The sequence below is a fragment of the Scyliorhinus torazame genome, chromosome 19 (assembly GCF_047496885.1).
Source record: "Scyliorhinus torazame isolate Kashiwa2021f chromosome 19, sScyTor2.1, whole genome shotgun sequence".
Classification (NCBI taxonomy): Eukaryota; Metazoa; Chordata; class Chondrichthyes; order Carcharhiniformes; family Scyliorhinidae; genus Scyliorhinus; species Scyliorhinus torazame.
Genome location: NC_092725.1, coordinates 104,634,532 through 104,656,456, shown reverse-complemented (window position 1 = coordinate 104,656,456; position 21,925 = coordinate 104,634,532). Strand labels below are relative to the sequence as shown.

The following is a 21,925-nucleotide window of genomic DNA, read 5'->3' as shown; positions in this document are numbered from 1 at the left end:
TAAACTCCTACATAGAGCCCCGGTGGCGAGTGTGGTTACGAATCGGCGGAGGTCGGACTATTTTCGGCTGTATCGAGGGACGAGGCAGGGGTGCCCCCTGTCCCCCTTGTTTGCACTAGCAATTGAACCGTTGGCCATGGCATTAAGGGAGTTTGGGAAATGGAGGGGGATGGTCCGAGGGGGAGAGGAGCATCGAGTGTCGCTGTATGCAGACCACCTGTTGCTGTATGTGGCGGACCCAGTGGAGGGGATGGTGGAGGTCATGCAGATCCTAAGGGAGTTTGGGGACTTCTCGGGCTATAAGCTCAATGTAGGGAAGAGCGAGCTCTTTGTGGTGCATCCGGGGGATCAGGGAAGAGGGATAGACGACCTACCGCTGAGGAGGGCGGATAGGAGCTTTCGATACTTGGGGATCCAGGTAGCTAGGGGGCCCTGCACAAACTTAACTTGACGAGGCTGGTGGAGCAGGACTTTAAACGGTGGGACATGTTGCCGCTCTCGCTGGCGGGCAGGGTACAGTCGATTAAAATGGTGGTCCTTCCGAGGTTTCTTTTTGTATTTCAATGCCTTCCAATTGTGATCACCAAGGCCTTTTTTAAGAGGGTAGGCAGGAGCATTATGAGCTTTGTGTGGGCGAGTAAGACACCGAGGGTAAGGAGGGGGTTCCTGGAGCGAAGTAGGGATAGAGGAGGGCTGGCGTTGCCGAATCTGGGTGGCTACTATTGGGCAGCCAACGTTGCGATGATCCGTAAGTGGGGGATGGAGGGAAAGGGGGCGGCATGGAAGAGGTTGGAGATGGCGTCCTGCAAAGGAACGAGCCTGGGGGTGCTGGTGACGGCATCGCTGCCGCTCTCGCCGACAAGGTACACCACGAGCACGGTGGTGGCGGCAACGCTAAAGATCTGGGGGCAGTGGAGACGGCACAGGGGTGCGATGGGAGCCTCGGTGTGGTCCTCGATCAGAGACAACCATCGGTTTGTCCCGGGAAGGATGGACGGGGGTTTCAGAGCTGGCATAGGGCAGGGATTAAAAGAATGGGGGACCTGTTCATTGATGGGACGTTTGCGAGCTTAGGGGCGCTGGAGAAGTTTGGGCTACCCCCGGGAAACGCTTTCAGGTACATGCAAGTAAGGGCGTTTGTGAGGCGGCAGGTGAGGGAATTCCCGCTGCTCCCGTCACAGGGGATTCAAGACAGGGTGATTTCGGGCATATGTGTCGGAGAGGGCAAGGTGTCGGCGATATACCAGGAGATGAAAGAGGGGGGGGGGGGGGCTTTGGTAGAGGAGCTGAAGGGTAAATGGGAAGAGGAGCTGGGGGAGGAGATTGAGATGGGGCTGTGGGCTGATGCCCTAAGTAGGGTTAATTCCTCTTGCTCGTGTGCCAGGCTCAGCCTGATACAGTTTAAGGTAGTTCACAGAGCGCACATGACGGGGGCAAGGCTGAGTAGGTTCTTTGGGGTGGAAGACAGATGTGGGAGGTGCTTAGGAAGCCCGGCGAACCATGTCCATATGTTTTGGTCATGCCCGGCACTGGAGGGGTTCTGGAGGAGAGTTGCGAGAACAATATCTAAGGTGGTGAAAGTCCGGGTCAAGCCAAGCTGGGGGCTAGCACTATTTGGAGTAGCGGACAAGCCGTGAGTGCAGGAGGCGAAAGAGGCCGGTATTCTGGCCTTTGCGTCCCTAGTAGCCCGGCGAAGGATCTTGTTAATGTGGAAGGGGGCAAACCCCCCCAGCGTGGAAGCCTGGATAAATGATATGAGAGGGTCTGTGCAGGGGTTCTACAGGCGGGTGGCAACCGTTCCTAGACTATCTCGCGGAGCGTTAGATGAAGGTTGGACAGCAGCAGCAGCAACCGGGGGGGGGGGGGGTTCTGGGGGGGGCATTTGAGCAAGAAAATACATGAATGATCCGGAGGACTGAAATGTACGGGAGGAATCCAATGTACAAAGTTCTGTATCATATTGACTTGCCAAGTTCATGTCTTGCTACGCAAACTTTCTTTCTTTTGTGTTACGGGGGGGTGGTTGTTTGTAAGGTTGAAAATTTTGTTTAAAAATTCTTAATAAATATATTTAAAAAAAAGACATTGCACTGAGGAACAAACTAGTGCATGGTGCATTTATTTTGTTTAGTTGCAGGCGCAATGTGTGTACGAGTTCTTTATGTCTGCAAAAAACAGCATCCTATGTATTAGAATATATAGATTCCAGTTAAATGTAAATATTGCCACGGTTCCAGAGGACCATAGGCTGCTCTCCCCTTTGAGAGCTGATTAGGGGGTGGTGATTTAACCCGAGGGTCACCACACCTCAGGCGAGGGAGAAGGTGGGGCCTTCATGCATAACCTCAGCCAGTGCGGGAATCGAGCCCACACTGATGGCAATGCTCCACATCATGAACCAGCCAACTGAGCTAGCTGACCGCACCAAGCCCGACTGACGATCCTAAATTTGCCAACGTAATTCTAAGAATACTGAGGATTAGTTAGCAAATGTTGTAGATTCCAAATGTGGATTATTCCAAGGCACCAGTGGCTCAGAGTTTCTAACCTCTTGAGATCATCCCAAACCTCTGCTGCATGTGTCCTAACTTTCACCAAGTCTTTCCACCTTTATGCTCACTGGACTACATTAGCTCTCGGTTTAGCTATGCCTCAATTTTAAAATTCTCACCTTTGCTTCAAATCCTTTCTTGGCTTCAACCTCCCTAGCATGACCAAATCTATGGCCTCCCCCCCCCACCCAAAACAGATAGATATGTACTTATTCTTATTTAAAATAATTTTAGTGTACCCAATTATTTTTTTCCAATTAAGGGGCAATTTACCGTGGCCAATCTACCTAACCTGCACATCTTTGGGTTGTGTGGGTGAAACCCACACAGACACGGGGAGAATGTGAAAACTCCACACGGACAGTGACCCAGGGCTGGGATTCGAACCCGGGGTCCTCAGCGCCGTAGGCAGCAATGTTAACCATTGTGCCACGTGCCGCCCACTTTCTCTTATTCTGACCTCATGGTACAGCAAGCAATTAGGAAAGCTAATAGAATGCTATTGTTTATTGCAAAGGGAATTGAATACAAAAGTAGAGAGGTAATGCTTCAGTTATACAGGGTATTGGTGAGACATTCAGAATACTGTGTAGTGTTGGTCTCCTTATTTAAGGATGTAAAGGGACTGGAAACACTTTAGAGAACATCAACTGGACTAATAACTGGAATGAGCAGTTTGTCTGATGGAGTTCGATATTCGTTGGAGTTTAGAGGGGTAAGAGGTGACTTGGTTAAAACATACAAGATCCTGAGGGGGTCTCACAAGGTGCATGTGAAGAGGATGTTTCCTCTTGTGCGAGAATCTAGACCTAGGGGGTCATTGTTTAAAAGGGCTGCCCATTTATGACAGAGATGAGGATTTCATTTTCTCTCAGTCGTGAGTCTTTGGAACTCTCTTCCTCAAAAGACGGAGAAAGCAGTGTCTGAAAACTTTTAAGACAGAGGCAGGTGGATTCTTGATATGCAAATTGATGAAGTTTGAAAGGGGGTAAGCAGGAATGTGAGGTTACAAGCAGATCAATCATGATCTTATTAAAGGGTGGTGCAGGCTCAAGGGGCTGGGTGGCCTAATTCATATGTTCGTATGGCTATCCCCGATTTTAATCACTCCGCCGTTGGTGGCCGTGCCTTCAGGTGCCGCGGTCCTAAGACCAAGAATATTCTCCCTAAAATTATCTGGTTTCCTTTCTTCCTTTGCGATGCTTCTTAAAACATCTTTGACTAAGTTTTTGGTTATCTGCTTATGTGAAGCAGTGTCATATTCTGCTTGACAATGCAGCATGTGAAGATGTTAAAGGTGCTCTACATTTGAGATGTTATTGCTGAATCCAATCTCATTCTAATTTGGATTATGAGCAAACCAACATGTCCACACTGAAGTGAATATGTGCACCGCTTCGTATACTCACGTGAAATTCTTCTTCACCATTTGTAGAGATTTGTATCACAAATAAAGCAAACAAACAAGCACGCTAATCATACGAGCACCAATGCAGCTAAATTCCAACCCAAAAAACAGCTTGAAGAGATAAGAGCTTTAAGCAAAGGTCATTCAGATTGTCTGCAGGGTGTGATATCCATTTTGAAAAGGCAAAGTCTCAGGTTAATACAGATTCTGGAGGAGGAAAATGTAAATCGGTAAAGAAGTGACAAATGATTCTTCGTGGAATTATAAATATTGTGTATCCTTCTCATAACTCAGGCAGAATCGAAAAAAGTTCAACTGTGCAGATGAATATCTCATTAAGAGGAATGGTACTTTGTCAGATTCACATTGCCCAAATAAATCTTCATTTAGAAAACCGCCTATCTGTAACTTTCAGACCAGAACACACAAGCATCACACAGTGCAGAATCTAGACCTAGGGGGTCACTGTTTAAAAGGGCTGCCCATTTAAGACAGAGATGAGGATTTCATTTTCTCTCAGTCGTGAGTCTTTGGAACTCTCTTCCTCAAAAGACGGAGAAAGCAGTGTCTGAAAACTTTTAAGACAGAGGCAGGTAGATTCTTGATATACAAATGGATGAAGTTTGAAAGGGGGTAAGCAGGAATGTGAGGTTACAAGCAGATCAATCATGATCTTATTAAAGGGTGGTGCAGGCTCAAGGGGCTGGGTGGCCTAATTCATATGTTCGTATGGCTATCCCCGATTTTAATCACTCCGCCGTTGGTGGCCGTGCCTTCACTACTGAGGGAGTGTTGCACTCTGGTAGATGCCTTCTTCTGGAGGTAACAATGAAATTAAGCCCCGTCTTCCCTTGCAGGTGGGTGTAAAAGATTCCGTGGGGACTATTCAAAAAACAGCAGGGGAGTTCTCCCTAGTGTCCTGGCAAATATTGACCCATCATGTGCAAATTGACTGCTGTGACAAGACGGCACGGCAGCACAGTGGTTAGCAGTGCTGCCTCACAATACAATAAAGAGTAGATGCTTCAGAAGTGCTCAACAGGAGAGCATTTAAAACAACATTGTTTCAAGGCCCTCAGCATCTTCCTGAGCTCTTCTACCAATGTGTGAAGCCACTTCAACATTCAGACTCTCCTCCAGCTGTGATCTAACCAGTCGTCTACAACTATCATAAAAGAGCAGGTGCTTCCGATCTGTTTGTCTTTGTGGTCATTTACCTAGAGTTTACAGCACAGCAACAGCCCATCTATACTTATACTTCACATTAGCTTCCCCCCCCCCCCCCCCCCCCAATCAACTCACCCTATCCACATATCCTTCTATTTCATTCTCCCTTGTGCGTATCTAACTTCCCTGTAAACACATCTGTGATGTTTAAGCACGCCACATTCTCACTGCTCACTGGGTATTCAAATTTCCTGCTGCAGTTAGATGTACCTATCTTACATTAATGTCACAAGCCATAGGTTCAAATCCTTGTGCAGTACCAATGGGGAGCTGCAATGTTTTATCGGAGCCATCCTCAGTCAACATTTATTCATCAACCAACATTGCCAGAAGCACTGGACACCTGAAAACTGGCTTCAGCATTTATGTGCACAATGACTGCACGTCAACAGTAATTCAAACACCTTGGGTCATGGGGAGGGTGTAAATGTACTACTTAAATGGAAGCTCCTATTTCTGTCTCTATGGATAGCCTGCATCAAAGTACAATTGTAAATGAAAAGTCATGAATGACCCACGATCACTTGGTCTCGAGCCTCTTATGCACCAATTGCTAGTTGAGCCTTTAATAAACAAGGGCACCCCGCATTCTATAGTTTCCTCCCTGAATTGGCTGCCTCCTTCTCTACTGCACTATGGCTCAGAAGATTGTTGAAGAGGTCTGAGCACACAATCTAAACTACTGAGGGAGTGTTGCACTCTGGTAGATGCCTTCTTCTGGAGGTAACAATGAAATTAAGCCCCGTTTTCCCTTGCAGGTGGGTGTAAAAGATCCCGTGGCGACTATTCAAAAAACAGCAGGGGAGTTCTCCCCAGTGTCCTGGCAAATATTGACCCATCATTAAAAAAAGCACTCATCAACATTACATTGCTATTTCTGTGTGCAAATTGACTGCCACATTTCCTGTCACAAGACGGCACGGTAGCACAGTGGTTAGCAGTGCTGCCTCACAGTGCCAGGCATCCGGTTTCAATTCTGACCTCAGTGACTAGTGGGGTACCGCAGGAATCTGTGCGAGGACCGAACTGTTCACATTATATATCAATGATTTGGACGAGGGAATTAAACATATTATCACCAAATTTGCAGGTCATACAAAGTTGGATGGGAGGGTGAGCTGTGAGGATGCAGATGCTTCAGTAGGAGGGTTTGGACAGGCTGAGCGAGTGGGGCATTTGCATGGTAGCTGCAGTATAATGTGGATAAATGTGAGGTTATCCGCTTTGGTAGCAAAAATAGGAAGGCAGATTATTATTTGAATGGGTGTAAATTGAGAGAGGGGAATACTCAGCGAGACATGGTGTCCTTCTGCATCAGTCGCTGAAAGTAAGCAGGCAGGTACAGCAGGCAATAAAGGCGGCAAATGGTATGTTGGCTTTCATAGTGAGAGCATTTGAGTAGAGGAATAGGGATGTTGTACAATTGTATAGAGCATTGGTGAGGCCACACCTGAAGTAATGTGCGCAGTTTTGGTGTCCTTATCTGAGGAAGAATGTTCTTGCTATGGAGAGTTCAACGAACGTTTACCAGAATGATTCCTGGGATGGTGGGCATATCATGTGAGGAGAGACTAAGTCGGTTAGGATTATATTCATTGGAATTTAGAAGAATGAGGGGGGGGGGGGGGGGGGTGGGGGGGTGGGGATCTCATAGAAATTTACAAAATTCTAACAGGATTAGATAGAATGTTCTCGGTGGTGGGAGAGTCCAGAACTAGACGTTATAGTTTGAGGATAAGGGGTAAACCTTTTAGGACTGAGGTGAGGAGAAATTTCTTCACCCAGAGTGGTAAACCTGTGAATTTGCTACCACAGAAAGTAGTTGAGGCCAAAACGCTGTGTAATTTCAAGAAGGAATTATATATAGCTCTTGGGGCTAAAGGGATCAAGGAATATTGCTGGGGGGTGGGGAGAAAGAGGCAGGATCAGGATATTGAACTTGATCATAATGAATGGTGGGGCAGGAACGAAGGGCCCAATGGCCTCCTCCTGCTTCTATTTTCTATGTTTCTTGGGTGACTGTGGAGTTTACACTTTTTCCCTACGTCTGCGTGGGTTTCCTCCGATTGCTTCAGTTTCCTCCCAGTCCAAACATGTGCAGGATTGGCAATGATAATCATAGATCACAGAATTTACGGTGCAGGAAGCCATTCAGCCCATCGAGTCTGCACCAGCCCTTGGAAAGTGCTCCCCACTTAAGCCGACACCTCCACCTTATTCCCATAACCCCACTAGGGGACACCAAGGGGCAATTTAGCATGGCCAATCCACCTAACATCTTTGGGCTGTGGGAGGAAACCGGAGCACCAGGAGGAAACCACGCATACACAGTGAGAACGTGCAGACTCCGCACAGTGACCCAAGCCGGGAATCGATCCTGGGACCCAAGAGCTGCGAAGCAACAGTACTAACCATTTTTTGCCTCACTACACTTGTGAAATGCCATGGGATGTTTTCCTATATTAACTGGGTTATGTGACATCATTTCAGCCAAAGCTAATCCAACATGGATTCTACAGAACTAATTTAGAAACAGCAGCCCCATTCGGACTTAGTGAGATTAGCACATCTGATCACTCATACACAAGGACAGTTTAGCCTGTTATGTCACAGGGTGTGGTAGCATGAACACTATCTTGGTGGATGAATGGAAAGTGGATGAAACACTCAGGGTGATCCATTTTTGGAGCCAACAACACTAACATTCTGTAGTATTAATTCTCAAGCTGGATCATTGTAAATTTAAGTCACTTTTTTTGCATTGTCCTTGAATGTCTCTTCAATAATACATCAATTAGATGTCAAAGAGTTGTCACCAAAATTTGTGACACATGAAATAAGTTCCTTATTCCTGTCCATGGTGAGTTATTCCTTTGTGTTTGGCCACTTCATCAAAAGACATTGGAAATCCAAGAGTTTGCAAGCTGAACACGCACAAATCCCACGCACACCAAGTAATAAGGTAAGCCAGTCCATAAATAATGCAGCACTCAGGATCAAATATTAACAGTAAGGTTCCCATATTCAATAATCACACTACATTTGCAGAAAATCAGACCTCACCCCACCTCCTCACCCAATCCCACACTGGAGAAAGAGGGCAGCCGAGGGGTGGCGAAGAGAGGGCAGCCGGGGGGGGGGGGGGTGGGGACAGAGGGCAGCCGGGTTTGTGTGGGGGGGGGGGGAAAACAGAGGGCAGCCGGGGTGGGTGGGGACAGAGGGCAGCCGGTGAGGGTGGGGGACAGAGGGCAGCGAGGGGGGGGGGGGGGGGACAGAGGGCAGCCAGGGGGGGAGAGGGGACAGAGGACAGCCGGGGGGGGGGGGGGGGGGGGGGTGGGGACAGAGGGCAGCCGGGGTGGGTGGGGACAGAGGGTGAGGGTGGGGGACAGAGGGCAGCGAGGGGGGGGGGACAGAGGGCAGCCGGGGGGGGTGAGAGGGGACAGAGGGCAGCCGGGGGGGGGGGGGGGTGGGGACAGAGGGCAGCCGGGGGGGGGGGGGGGGGGGGGCAGAGGGCAGCCCGGGGGGGGCAGAGGGCAGCCGGGTGTGGGGTCCAGAGGGCAGCCGAGGGGTGGGGACCGGTGGGGACCAGAGGGCGGCCGAGGGCAGGGGACCAGAGGGCGGCCGAGGGCAGGGGACCAGAGGGCGGCCGAGGGCAGGGGACCAGAGGGCGGCCGAGGGCAGGGGACCAGAGGGCGGCCGAGGGCAGGGGACCAGAGGGCGGCCGAGGGCAGGGGACCAGAGGGCGGCCGAGGGCAGGGGACCAGAGGGCGGCCGAGGGCAGGGGACCAGAGGGCGGCCGAGGGCAGGGGACCAGAGGGCGGCCGAGGGCAGGGGACCAGGGGGCGGCCGAGGGCAGGGGACCAGGGGGCGGCCGAGGGCAGGGGACCAGGGGGCGGCCGAGGGCAGGGGACCAGGGGGCGGCCGAGGGCTGGGGACCAGGGGGCGGCCGAGGGCTGGGGACCAGGGGGCGGCCGAGGGGTGGGGACCAGGGGGCGGCCGAGGGGTGGGGACCAGGGGGCGGCCGAGGGGTGGGGACCAGGGGGCGGCCGAGGGGTGGGGACCAGGGGGCGGCCGAGGGGTGGGGACCAGGGGGCGGCCGAGGGGTGGGGACCAGGGGGCGGCCGAGGGGTGGGGACCAGGGGGCGGCCGAGGGGTGGGGACCAGGGGGCGGCCGAGGGGTGGGGACCAGGGGGCGGCCGAGGGGTGGGGACCAGGGGGCGGCCGAGGGGTGGGGACCAGGGGGCGGCCGAGGGGTGGGGACCAGGGGGCGGCCGAGGGGTGGGGACCAGGGGGCGGCCGAGGGGTGGGGACCAGGGGGCGGCCGAGGGGTGGGGACCAGGGGGCGGCCGAGGGGTGGGGACCAGGGGGCGGCCGAGGGGTGGGGACCAGGGGGCGGCCGAGGGGTGGGGACCAGGGGGCGGCCGAGGGGTGGGGACCAGGGGGCGGCCGAGGGGTGGGGACCAGGGGGCGGCCGAGGGGTGGGGACCAGGGGGCGGCCGAGGGGTGGGGACCAGGGGGCGGCCGAGGGGTGGGGACCAGGGGGCGGCCGAGGGGTGGGGACCAGGGGGCGGCCGAGGGGTGGGGACCAGGGGGCGGCCGAGGGGTGGGGACCAGGGGGCGGCCGAGGGGTGGGGACCAGGGGGCGGCCGAGGGGTGGGGACCAGGGGGCGGCCGAGGGGTGGGGACCAGGGGGCGGCCGAGGGGTGGGGACCAGGGGGCGGCCGAGGGGTGGGGACCAGGGGGCGGCCGAGGGGTGGGGACCAGGGGGCGGCCGAGGGGTGGGGACCAGGGGGCGGCCGAGGGGTGGGGACCAGAGGGCGGCCGAGGGGTGGGGACCAGAGGGCGGCCGAGGGGTGGGGACCAGAGGGCGGCCGAGGGGTGGGGACCAGAGGGCGGCCGAGGGGTGGGGACCAGAGGGCGGCCGAGGGGTGGGGACCAGAGGGCAGCCGAGGGGTGGGGACCAGAGGGCAGCCGAGGGGTGGGGACCAGAGGGCAGCCGAGGGGTGGGGACCAGAGGGCAGCCGAGGGGTGGGGACCAGAGGGCAGCCGAGGGGTGGGGACCAGAGGGCAGCCGAGGGGTGGGGACCAGAGGGCAGCCGAGGGGTGGGGACCAGAGGGCAGCCGAGGGGTGGGGACCAGAGGGCAGCCGAGGGCTGGGGACAGCGGGCAGCCTAGAGGTGCCAGATGCTTGAGGAAGAGGGCAGCCGAGGGGGATTGGGGGGTGCGGGATAATTGGGCGGGAGAGCACGGTGCCCGACCCCCTCGGTTCTCTGGGGAGTGGGTTTCCTTAACAAAGGTCCCGCTGCCGCAGACACGACCCGACCCCGGTTGCCCCCCGCCCGGGTCCTGCTGAGGCCTCCCGCGGCCCCGGGAACCCCCAGCTGCCGGCGGCGGGAAGCAGCGCGGGCCTGGTGGGCGGCACGGTTCCAAATGGAGCCCGGGGCCTGCGAGCGGGGCTGCGAGCGGCCTGGAGCCCGCGGCCGGGCTTTCCCAGTTGGCCGGAGCCGGTGCCGGGAGCCGCAGCTGCAGGCGGCCAGTTTGGTTGAAGCGGGGAGGGGGGGGGGGAGCTGCAGGAATCGGTAGCGATCATTGGCCGAGCCGGGGACAAACCTTATTGAAGCGCTGCCGGAGCCCTGGTTGGTTAGTTGGAGAGGCGGCTGTGGTTGGACAAAATGGCTGCGAAGGAGCCAGTCCCAGCGCGGAGCTGCACTTCCATGCGCCGCCGCCCCTCCCGCCGGCCCCCCCCCTCTGGGCCATTCCGGCTCCTCCCCCTCCCTGCACCCTCCCTGCCTCCCTCACTCACTCACTCAGTCACCCCACCCCACGGCGGAGCTCCATGTCCAGATCACTCCGCCCGCGCACCGGTCATTATCCCTCCTTCTCCATGGTCCCCAGTTCGGAGCTGCAAATTCACAGCCCCAGACCTCCCAGCTGCAAGTTCAGACCCTCCTCTATTTGTCCCCAGCTCGGAGCTATAACCCCCCCCCCCCGGGGCCCCTTGTCCCCAGCTCGGAGCTGCAATTTGATCCCCCCCCCCCCTCTTGCTCCCAGCTCGGAGCTGCATCCCCAGGCCCTCCGCCCGCAGGGTCCCCTCCTAACCGCCAGGGTCGTCAAAGGGACAACTTTGCACTGCCCTGAATGGTCCTCTGCTCAGACCCTATTTCAGGTTACGATTGGGTAATCCGGGATTTGAATGGCGGAGAGGAGGATGGAGGGAGAGTGAAGGTGAAGTGTTTGGGGGAAATCAGGGGTAATTTGTGGGAACAATTGGGATTAAATTATAGCGGGTATTTGGGGTAAACAATTGTAAGTACTTTGCTGCTCTATCTCTATCATACCAATGGAGGCCTGTGGAATACCTCAATCCTCCCCGCATTGGCTTCTCAATTCCTGCTCTCTCAAGGCTATCCCCTATTTCCGTACCCCCTTTCCAACACTACAATGAGATTGATTAATAAGGTGAAAATACATTACGAATGTATGCTAGCGGGAAACATAAAAATAGACTGTAAAAGTTTCTGTGCGTATGCAAAGAGAAAACGACTGATAAAAATGAATGTAGGGCCCCTACAGCCAGAAACGGGGGAATTCATAATGGAGAACAAAGAAATGTCAGAAGAACTAAATTCATACTTTGCTTCTGTCTTCACAAAGTAAGATATGAATAATGTACCAGAAGTTCTGAGAAACACGGTCCAGTGAGGAGCTGAAGGAAATTAGTATTAGTGGAGACAGTAACTTCATTTGAAGCCTACTTGTGACAAGCGATTTTCATTCATTTCAAATAGTTTTCGGGAAATTAATGGGATTGAAGGTGGATAAATCTCCAGGGCCTGATAATCTTCATCCGAGAATACTTCAGGAAGTGGCCCTTGAAATAGTAGATGGCAGTCATTTTCCAAAGTTCCTTGGACTCTGGAATGGTTCGACAGACTGGAGGGTAGCTAATATAACCCCGCTATTCAAAAATGGAGGTACAGAGAAAACAGGAAACTATGGACCAGTGAGCCTAATGTGAGTAGTAGGGAAGTTGCTGGAGTCCATTATCAAGAATTTCATAGCAGAGCATTTGGAAAGCAGTGGTATAATTAAACAAAGCATGGATTTATGAAAGGAAAATCATGCTTGTCAAAGCACAGTGGCACAGTGGTTAGCATGGTGGGCGGCACAGTAGCACAGTTGCTTCGCAGCTCCAGGATCCCAGGTTCGATTCCCGCATTGGGTCACTGTCTGTTTGGAGCCTGCATGTTCTCCCCGAGTCTGAGTGGGTTTCCTCCGGGTGCTCTGGTTTCCTCCCATAGTCCAAAGATGTGCAGGTTGGGTGGATTGGCCATGCTAAATTGCCCTTGGTATCCAAAAAGGGGTGGGGTTACTGGGTTATGGGGATAGGGTGGAAGTATCTGCTTAGGTAGGGTTCTCTTTCCAGGGGCCAGTGCAGACTCGATGGGCCGAATAGCCTCCTTCTGCACTTTAGATTCTATGATTCTATGAAATGTACTGGAATTCTTTGAAGATGTGACGAGTAGAGTTGACCAGGGAGTCCTGGTGGATATGGTTTATTTAGACTTTCAGAAGGTTTTCGACAAGGCCTCACATAGCAGATTACTATGTAAAGTTAAAACGCATGGGATTGTGGGTAGTGTCTTGAGATGGATAGAAAGTTGTTTAGCAGACATAAAGCAAAAAGTTGGAATAAATATACAGCCAACCAACTCTGCGAATATTGAACCCTCAACTTTATTTGTTGCTGAAAGTATCTATGGAAGGAAAAGAGAAAATGTAAAGCTGGAGGGGTTGGAGAATGTTTATTGATTAAAAATGAACCAAATCCTGCTCGATTGGCGATCGGCAGCATCACCCGAAAGCTGCAGACTGGCTGTCCGAACTGTCGGAATTCCTCCAACTGGAGAAGATAAATTCACCTCCCATGCATCGGAAGAAGTCTTCCACAATACATGGAAGCCATTCACTTGTTCCAAGACCTGTTCGTAGCCAACAATCAGTAAAGTGGAGGGGGAGGGCACTGACGAGCCGCAGATCGTAAATGGAAGGGGCGGGGAGGGGGAAAGGGAAAGGGTGGGAGGGGGGGCAAAGGTCCATAAAAATACCACGGGGTACAAGGGGCATAGCCATAGGGGATAGGCCCGGAGTGTGTGGAAGACCAGAGGGAGCAGCAATACCCTGGGTAATATACACCAGGGCCCACACCGGGCAGTGCAACTGAGGCAGATCGGACAAATACGTCCCGCAGCCACAGAGGGGGGAGCAGGACATATAGATGGAAATATTTATTGTGATCCTTGTTTGCTCATGCTTTATTTTTCTCGATCTTTTGTCTATCTCTCTTTTGTAATTTAAATTTTCCCTTAGTTGCTTTGTTTGGCATTATGCGTGGTTATGAGACCTGTAATTTAATGTACAGACTGAAACGTGTAACATAAAAATGTGAAAACCAATAAAAAACATTTTTAAAAAATAAAATAAAATGACTGCAGATGCCAGTAACCTTGGGGTCGGAGAAGAGCTCTTAGCCCTTCAGCACTTAGAAGTATATGTCCAATATGACAATAAGCAAAGCTGAGTTTATATGGACCATAATCTGCTTGCGTTCATGGAAAAGTTTAAAACCGGAACACAAGATTATTCCGTTGGGGTTTATTACTACAACAGTTCAATGTTAAAATTGTACACATTCCCGGAAAGGGTAATGTGACTGCGGATGTTTTGTCACAGGTTGAAGGACTGACTAGTTACCATTGTAGACACTGGGAAGGGAACTTATATAAAAGGGATGGATGGATGTGTGTTTGTGATTTATGTTTTGCATACTTCATAATGAAATGTCCGTGCCTGGACTTTTCATTCCTTTTAGGGAAGAAGGTATGTAAGGATCCTTCCTGATGGTTCCCTTATTTCATCTTTCTTTATTTTTTGCCGTTATCATTTTGATTCATGGATGCTTAACGTACATGTATCTTTAAGTAAAGCAGAGAGAACGAGGATTTCAAAATGTTGCAGCATAATATATGGTTCCAGTTTTCGAGCAGCAAAACCCAGTATATGTGGCACCTGAGAGATGGGGTGGGACTCGGTTTGTTGGTTGGCTGGTTACCAGTGAATTGGCTAAAGGGCCATTTTCTGCCTGGTAACAGGTGGTGATTGGATCCTGCTTGAGTAGGATGATTTACAGAGACCCAAGGAAAACAGGAGACCTGGACACTCAGGGAAAGGACCTGCTTTCTCTCTCTCACTCGTGCTTTCTCCAGGAAAGCTGCTGTATTTCTGAAACTGCAGAGACCTGAATGAACCTACAATGCAAACCTCAAACTGAAAGCCTAGATTGGAGGAAGAAAAAATGCATCACTGTATACAAAATCTACATGAATCTACAGTGAAAACCTCAAACTGAAAGCAAAGTTTGAAGAGGACCAAAAATAACCATCTGAAACAAAGATTCTTATTGTAACGTCCCACACGGAACCTACGGGGTGGGAATGCTCGTCTTCCCCCATGCTCCCTGCGGAGTACGAGCTCCCCCACTAGGGGCAGGGTATCTCAGTTAACCAATGTATGTAAGGCTGACCATTAAGGCACCAACCACAGCAGGAATCTGGTAGGGATCTATGGGTAGTGTACACATTGTTTGTGTAAATAAAACTATGTTTTTTATTTTAATTGGTGTGAACTCGCCGTGTCCTTATCAAACTTATCACTTTACTTTCATTTTATTGTTACACCCCTCTTCTCCCTTCTGTGTTTGCTTGTTCTGTGTGTGTGTAGGGTTTGATCCCTGCTCCAGCTGGGGTTAATCCGGATCCAGCCTCCTTTACTTGAATGTGGTGGAGATTGTGCCACTGTGGGTCAAACCTGGCTCCGGGCAGAGGACACAAAATGAGTGCTGATCTCCCTTTCTGGATGGACTGGTCCCTCTTTATTATTACTGTAATAATACCGGCAATGACTTACTTAGCAGTAACTTAGAAAACAGTGAGATGTCCATGGGGTGAATTCTCCGTCTCCACAGCCGTGTGTTCCTTGGCGGTGCGCCGTCACTGGCAGCGAGATTGTCCATTCCCACCGCCGACCAATGGGATATCCCATTGTAGCCACCCCACAGAAACCTGCCGGCGGGGGTGCATTACTGGCGGGACGGAGAATCCCGCTGGTGGAGAATTGCCTTTTGTGCGCAAACTCCAGAGGAGGAAACGTGCACAGACTGAGTTTTGATCCCTTTTGTGGGTCATTTAATAATCCTTCTTTAAGTGCTGCTATATCAGAATTACTCACCTCCTGACTCCACAAAGCCTGTCATAGACATAGACATAGAATTTACAGTGCAGAAGGAGGCCATTCGGCCCATCGAGACTGCACCGGCTCTTGGAAAGAGCACCCTACCCAAGGTTAACACCTCCACCCGATCCCCATAACCCAGTAACCCCACCCAACACTAAGGGCAATTTTGGACACTAAGGGCAATTTATCATGGCCAATCCACCTAACCTGCACATCTTTGGACTGTGGGAGGAAACCGGAGCACCCGGAGGAAACCCACGCACACACGGGGAGGATGTGCAGACTCCGCACAGACAGTGACCCAAGCCGGGAATCGAACTTGGGACCCTGGAGCTATGAAGCAATTGTGCTCACCACAATGCTCCCGTGCTGTCCACCACCTACAAGGCACAAGTCAGGAGTATGATGGAATATTCTCCACTTGCCTGGACGAGTGCAACTCCACAGTCAAGAGGCTCGACTCCATCGAGGACAAAGCAGCCCGCATGATTGGCACCCCATGCACCCTTTCAATATTCACTACCTCTGCCAATGATGCATAGTGGCAGCATCAGTGGGTACCATCTATAAGATGCACAGCAACAATTTACCAAGGCTCCTGCAACAGAACCTTCCAAATCTGAAAATTTTACCATTTAGAAGAACAAGGGCATCCGATGCATAGCAACCTGCAAATTCCTCTTGAAGCCAGACAGCATCGTGACTTGGAACTTTATTGCCGTTCCTTCACTGTCGCTGGTTCAAAATCATGGAATTCCCTCCCTAATAGCACTGTGCATGTTCTTAGAGCACATGGATTGCATTACTTCAAGAGAGCCAACTTCTCAAGGGTGTCAAGAGAATGTCACTTTAAGAAATGTTTGTCTGCTCAAGTTACTGCAGTGATGTCAGAGTGTGGGTGGAGCTGAGCTCTGAAAAGCTTGGGTGTGTCTGTGTTTTGGGGTTTTGTGTTAGTGTTGGAGCTGCAGCCAGCCAAAGAATGTGTAATGTTGTTCTCTCTGCCATGTAAAGACTATCTCTTGATCATTTGGTGAATTCAGAGTGATAACTGTTCTCAGTAGTGAATTTAAACCTGATGTGCTTCTGTTAAAAGGTTTCTTTTTATGTCTTATGGATGTTAAAAGGAGAGTTTAAGGATTACTTAGTGTTGTATTCTTTGTGGGTTGTATTTGAAATAATGGTACTAAGATGTTCACTGTATGTTTTAAAAAGGTTATTTTGAGTTCATAGAATAAACATTGTTTTGCTTTAAAAAATACTTTTCGATCTCTGCTGTACCACACCTGTAGAGTGGGCCGTGTGCTCCCCATACCACAATCTATTAAAAGTTGTGGGTCAGGTGAACGCCATGATACATTTTGGGGTTCTCTGAACCCTGGCCCATAACAAGGGTAATTGCAATGGGTCTTGCTGGTGGCACCCACGTCTCATGAATGAAAATAAACTATGGCCGTGATTTTATGGCCGTGTCGAACTTCGGCGAGAACGCAATGCCGCCGTTCGATTGTGGGAGGGGCCATAATCGAGAACTGCACGAGGCGGCAATCGTTTTGCGATCTAACCGGCCTGCTCCCATTGGCAAATCAGGATCCCACTGTGACGTGGCGAGAAACCAACAATCATCACTTAAAGCCAATCTCCATACAAATGATGGGGGCTACCCCCTATCTAGCAGCTTCCTGAGATCTAATCGCCTCCCCAGCAAGTGGTCACGCAGCTGCCAATTAGTGCACATTTTTAAAAATGTGAAGCTGGCAGAATAGATGCTGTGGGGAACGGAGGAGGTAAGCGGCCATCTTTGCTCCTGGGTGATGTGTTGGGTGTTCTGGATCACATACAGGTCACCAACACTTGAAATAGTGCAACACTATTTTATTGAATCATTAACTGTTTAAACATATTTAGACTGTGGGTTAATGCGATACTTGCTTTAACTAAAGACCTTTGCCTTGTCCTAACCAGTCGATCCACTCAGCACATGGTGAATGTCCGTGCTGCAGGCTGTGAGCTCTGTCCTACTAGGAAGCTGCAGCTCGAATGAGCGGGAGCTCTGATGCTCCCTGTCTTTATAGTGCGTGTGCTCTCACTGGTGATTGGCTGCGTTGTTGTGTGTGTTGATTGGTCCAACTGTGTGTCCATCAGTGTGTGTCTGCACCATGATATATTGGTGTGTATTATGACATCCCCCCTGTTATAAAAAATGTACCTGCGTGGCAATAAATAGTGTATGGTGAATGTTCCTGACTATGTGTGTGCAAAATAATTACAGGACTATGTACATAAAAACTAAGCTATTTACATGGGAAGGTGCCTGGTGCAGAAAAACTGTGTGTCACAAGAATAACGAGATGAACACTATATACAAACCACTTGAACGATTAAACGGAAGTCCACAAAGTTCACAAATTAAGTCTCTGAGGTGGGCGACGAATTCTGGTTGACCGCCTCAAGGGTGGGTCGGGAGCCGCCGGCTGAGGAGCGGGCTGGACAGCGTCAGAGTGAGGAGGATGCAGAGTGACCGGAATCTCTGCATAGTCAGGGTCAACAGGAGGGAGTGGCAATGGTGGAGGATCATGCAGCAAGCGTGGAACGAGACGAAGGGCACGTCGATTGCGGCGCAGAATGGAGCCATCCGATAGACGAACCAGGAACGAGCGGGGAGCCATCTGCCGAAGAACCACAGCGGTTGCAGACCAGCCACCATCCGGAAGATGGATGCGGACGTTGTCATCTGGAGCCAGGGCAGGGAGATCAGCTGCACGGGAGTCATCAGCCGCCTTGTGCTGTGCACGAGACAGTTGCATTCGTTGAAGGACCGGAACGTGGTCGAGGTCTGGGACATGAATGGACGGCACCGTCGTCCTCAGGGTGCGACCCATGAGCAGCTGGGCTGGCGACAGGCCAGTGGACAGTGGGGCCGAGCGATAGGCCAGCAGGGCGAGGTAGAAATCGGACCCAGCATCGGCAGCCTTGCAGAGGAGCCGTTTGACTATGTGGACGCCCTTCTCCGCTTTGCCGTTGGGGTACAGGGGACTGGATGTCACATGCACAAAGCTGTACCTCCTGGCAAAGTTGGACTATTCCTGGCTTGCGAAGCAGGGGCCATTGTCCGACATGACAGTGAGTGGGATGCCGTGCTGAGCAAAGGTGTCCTTATAGGTACGGATGACTGCAGACGATGTGATGTCGTGTAAACATACCAAACCCTAACCCTAACCCCCGGGTAGTTTGAAAAATAGTCTACAATCAGGACATAGTCCCTGCCCAGATCATGGAACAGGTCAATGCCGACCTTGGACCAAGGGGACGTGACCAACTCATGGGGCTGTAGGGTCTCACGTGGTTGGGCCGGCTGGAAGCGCTGACAAGTGGGGCAGTTGAGCACTGTGTTGGCGATGTCGTCATTGATGCCGGGCCAGTACACTGCCTCTTGGGCCCGTCGGCGGCACTTCTCCACGCCAAGATGTCCCTCGTGTAGCTGTTCCAAGACGAGCAAGCGCATGCTGTGCGGGATGACAATGCGGTCCAGTTTCAGGAGAACACCATCGACTACCGCCAGATCATCTCTGATGTTGTAGAACTGCGGGCATTGGCCCTTGAGCCACCCGTCTGTTAGGTGGCGCATGACACGCTGTAGCAAAGGGTCAGCCGCTGTCTCGCGGCAAATCTGGACGTGCCGTTCATCCGTGGCAGGTAGATTGGAGGCCACGAAGGCCATATGGGCGTCAACCTGGCAGACAAATCCCGCTGGGTCACACGGAGTGTTGACTGCCCTGGAGAGAGCGTCGGCGATGATTATCATAGATTATCATAGAATTTACAGTGCAGAAGGAGGCCATTCGGCTCATCGAGTCTGCACCGGCTCTTGGAAAGAGCACCCTACCCAAGGTCAACACCTCCACCCTATCCCCATAACCCAGTCACCCCACCCAACACTAAGGGCAATTTTGGACACCAAGGGCAATTTATCATGGCCAATCCACCTAACCTGCACATCTTTGTTCTGTGGGAGGAAACTGGGGAACCCGGAGGAAACCCACGCACACACGGGGAGGATGTGCAGACTCCGCACAGACAGTGACCCAAGCCGGGAATCGAACCTGGGACCCTGAAGCTGTGAAGTAATTGTGCTATCCACAATGCTACCGTGCTGCCCGGTCTTTGCCCGGGGTGTATACCAGCTGGACGTCGTATCGCCGGAGCTTGAGCAGAATACGCTGGAGGCGAGGCGTCATGTCGTTCAAGTCTTTCTGTATTATATTGACCAGCGGGTGATGGTCGGTCTCAACGGTGAATTGGGGAAGGCCGTACACATAATCATGAAACTTGACGATACCGGTCAAAAGGCCCAGGCACTCCTTTTCTATTTGCGCGAGGCGCTGTTCCGTGGGGGTCATGACGCGTGACGCATATGCAATGGGGACCATGATGAGGCCTCATCGCGTTGCAGGAGTGCTGCCCCAATGCCAGATTGGCTGGCATCAGTCGAAACTTTTGTCTCTTTCGCTGGATCAAAAAAAGCTAAGACCGGGGCCGTGGTGAGTTTGGTTTTGAGTTCTCTCCATTCGCGCTCGTGGGCAGGAAGCCATTGGAAGTCTGTCGTCTTCCTGACCAGGTTCCTGAGAGCCGTGGTATGAGAGGCGAGATTAGGTATGAACTTCCCTAGGAAGTTGACCATGCCCAGAAATCGGAGGACCGCCTTCTTGTCCTCTGGCGTTTTCATGGCTGTGACAGCAGCCACCTTGTCCGCATCCGGCCGCACACCCAACTGGGAGATGTGGTCCCCTAGGAACTTGAGTTCCGTCTGACCAAAGGACCATTTGGTTCTGTTGAGGCGTAGGCCCTGCGTTTGAATACACGCTGGAGGCGACTGACATGGTCCTGCGGGGCGGTGGACCAAATGATTATGTTGTCGACATAAACGCGAACACCTTCAATGCCTTCCATCATTTGTTCCATGATCCTGTGGAACACTTCTGAAGCTGATATGATCCCAAAAGGCATCCTGTTGTAACAATATCTGCCAAAGGGGTGTCAGAGGTACACAGTTTCCTGCTGGATTTGTCGAGCTGGATTTGCCAGAATCCTTTCGAGGCGTCAAGTTTGGTGAAGAGCCTGGCGCGAGCCATCTCGCATGTGATCTCTTCGCGCTTGGGAATTGGATAATGCTCCCTCATGATATTGCGATTCAGATCCTTGGGATCAATGCAAATTCTCAGCACGCCGGAAGGCTTTTTTACGCACACCATGGAACTGACCCAGTCGGTTGGTTCCGTAACTCTGGAGATCACTCCTTGGTCTTGGAGGTCCTGCAGCTGCTGCTTGAGGTGGTCCTTGAGGGGTGCTGGGACTCTGTGAAGTGCGTGCACCACAGGCGTGGCGTTCTGTTTAAGTAGGATTTTGTAAGTATATGGGAGCGTGCCCATGCCTTCGAAGACATCATGGTGCTGGTCGATGATGGCGTCGAGTTGCGCCCTGAAGTCAGCGTCCTGGATGGCGGGTGTGTCATCAGGAGAGAGAGAGTGTACTCTTTGAAAGAGGTTCAACAGCTTACACACCTGTGTGCCAAGCAGGGAGTCCTTCGAGGAGCCCACGATCTCGAAAGGAAGGATGGCTTTCCGTGACTTGTGCGTCACTTCAAGTTGGCACGAGCCGGTAGCAGGAATGATGTTGCCATTGTAGTCCAATAGCTGGCAGGCCGATGGAAGGATGGCTGGTTTGACACGAAGGCTTTGGAAAGCAGACCACGCCATGAGATTGGCAGAGGCACCAGTGTCCAGGCGGAATCGTATTTGGGTCCGGTTGACCGTCAGGGTGGCACACCACTCATCGTCTGGATCGATGCTGTATACCGACAGCGGCTGGTGCGTTTGCTTCAGGGACATCCTGTTTTTCGTTACAACACCCACTTGAAAAGTCGGGTCCTCAGTGTAACTGCTGCGTGGGAGGTCCGCATCGGACTCGGTGACCGTGGGTTGAATTGCCCGAGCATTCCTGCGAGGTTGGCTGAAGCGATATGAGTTGGCAGGCTGAGCTCCTCGACAGAAGGCAGCATAGTAGCCAAGTCTTCCACATCGTAGACATTGTCGAGATTTTGCGGGGCATTGCCGCTTTAAATAGGTGGAGCCACAGTTGCCGCACGTTGTGAAGTCAGCACGTTTGCTGCGCCACCGCGCATGCGCGGTGCGGTCGTGCATGATGCGCGCCAGCGCATTACGTTCCTCAACGTCGCCGTCCCCTCGTTTGGTGCGTACAAGCGCGGGAGTCCACCAAAAGCACGCAAAATCGCCGCCCTCATCCAGGCTGAGGCCCTGGAGGTGCTCAATCACTTGGACCCATTCCGCCTCGTGGGGACCATGCCGCGCCGTTTCAGCCGCTTGTATATGGGAATACCGACTCGTGGCGTTTTCATGTAAGACACAGGTCTCGATGGCGGTCGCTAGGG

At 52.1% G+C, this 21,925-nt stretch overlaps 1 protein-coding gene and 1 long non-coding RNA gene across 4 annotated transcripts in view; one reads left to right on the top strand and one right to left on the bottom strand.

Annotated features, from left to right (window-relative positions):
* The window catches only part of LOC140396398 (nuclear transcription factor Y subunit beta-like), a 60,101-nt gene extending 49,173 nt beyond the window's left edge, over positions 1-10,928 (bottom strand). The window contains exon 1 of one of the 3 annotated variants that reach the window (XM_072484987.1): positions 10,798-10,928. The gene's annotated coding sequence lies outside the window, so the exon portion shown is untranslated. The remainder of the gene's footprint in view (positions 1-10,797) is intronic. The other 2 variants (XM_072484985.1, XM_072484986.1) reach the window with 2 other exon arrangements.
* Positions 10,929-11,299: 371 nt separating this feature from the next.
* The window catches only part of LOC140396397 (uncharacterized), a 110,475-nt gene continuing 99,849 nt past the window's right edge, over positions 11,300-21,925 (top strand). Inside the window, exon 1 of the long non-coding RNA XR_011936514.1 lies at positions 11,300-11,412. This is a non-coding gene — a long non-coding RNA (uncharacterized lncRNA). The remainder of the gene's footprint in view (positions 11,413-21,925) is intronic.